Source organism: Lolium rigidum, chromosome 2, assembly GCF_022539505.1.
Source record: "Lolium rigidum isolate FL_2022 chromosome 2, APGP_CSIRO_Lrig_0.1, whole genome shotgun sequence".
NCBI classification, from domain to species: Eukaryota; Viridiplantae; Streptophyta; class Magnoliopsida; order Poales; family Poaceae; genus Lolium; species Lolium rigidum.
Genome location: NC_061509.1, coordinates 186,649,359 through 186,651,179, shown reverse-complemented (window position 1 = coordinate 186,651,179; position 1,821 = coordinate 186,649,359).

The window sequence follows — 1,821 nt, the reverse complement described above, 5'->3', positions numbered from 1 at the left end:
AATCGATGGGTTCCTAAATCCTCTACTTGATTTTGTAGGGGTATGCCTCCGGTGGTCCAAAATGGGTGTTTGATAGTGGATGCGCCAATCATATGACCGGAGGAAGAGGTGTGCTTGATCAATTCATTGAGGATATCAACAAGAAGTCAAGCATCACCTTTGGTGACAACTCAAAGGGAAAGGTACTTGGGTATGGCAAGGTGGCAATCTCTAAGGACTTGTGCCTTGAGACGGTCATGCTTGTTGAATACCTTGGTTATAACTTACTTTCTATATATCATCTTGCCGATGCCGGTTACAATTCATATTTTACTAAGTATTATGTGCAAGTCTTTAGGAGTGACAATCTCAAATTGGTCCTTGTTGGATATGTGGAGAACAACCTTTACGTGGTTGACCTCTCGAAAGAGAGCCCCTCTCCCTCCACATGTCTAATGGCGGCCAAGCATGATGAAGGATGGTTGTGGCATCGCCGTCTTGGTCATGTTAACATGAGAAATCTTAAACAACTCCTAAAGGGTGAGCACATTGTTGGACTAACCGGCATTTCTTTTGAGAAAGATCGTGTATGCAGTGCATGTGTAGCCGGAAAACAACTCAAGAAGAAACATCCTATCAAGAGTATTGTCACCACATCTAGGCCTTTGGAGCTCCTTCATTTGGATCTCTTTGGGCCATCACATTATGATACTCTTGGTGGAAGCAAGTATGGACTTGTCATTGTTGATGATTACTCAAGATACTCTTGGGTCTTTCTCCTTAAGTCTAAGGATGAGACACATAGAGAGTTCATCACCTTCGCCAAGAAAGCTCAACGTACATATGAATCCGAGATCAAGGCGATTAGGACCGACAATGGCACCGAGTTCAAGAACTATACTATGCAAGAGTTTGTTGATGATGAGGGCATCAAGCATGAGTTTTCGGCGCCATACACCCCTCAACAAAATGGTGTTGTTGAAAGGAAGAACCGGACTATCATTGAGATGGAAAGAACCATGTTGAGTGAATTCAACTCACCCCACAACTTTTGGGGAGAAGCCATCTCTACGGCCGTCCACTACTCCAACCGGCTCTTCCTCCGTCCCCTCCACAACAAAACTCCATACGAGCTTCTTACCGGTAACAAGCCTAATGTCACGTATATTCGTGTCTTTGGATGCAAATGTCTTGTTAAGAACAACAAAGGAAAGCTCGGTAAATTTGAAACTAGAACTATAGAGGGCATATTTGTTGGTTATGCGGAGAACTCTCACGCCTATAGGTACTACAACCGGTCCACTGGGACTATTGAAGTATCTTGTGACGTGGTGTTCTTGGAGGATAATGGCTCCCAAGTGGAGCAAGTTGTTCCATGTGTTGCGGGTAATGATGATGATCCATCTAGTGCCATCAAGCATATGGGCATTGGACACATTCGGCCCATGGAAGTTCATAATGATGATCAAGATGATGGAATAGAAGTATCAAGCACGGCTCAAATGGAGCCTAGCTCAACTCAAGCCGAACCATCAAGTGCAACTCAAGAACCATCCTCCACTCAAGATGAGTCACATTCCGAAGAACAAGAAGAAAGTCCTCATTCCACGGAGCAAGACCATGATGATGATCAAGAAACATCTTCAACTCATGATCAAGCTCAAGTGATTCCTCATGTTCAAGCACTAGCAAGAGATGAATTCATTGATCATGAAGGAACCATTCGGAAGATCAAGGCCGCTACAAGGGCAAGTGACATGAAAGTAGATCAAGTCCTTGGTAGCATCTCAAGAGGAGTGGTAACTCGTAGACACCATGCATTACTTATCACTTATTGTCAAC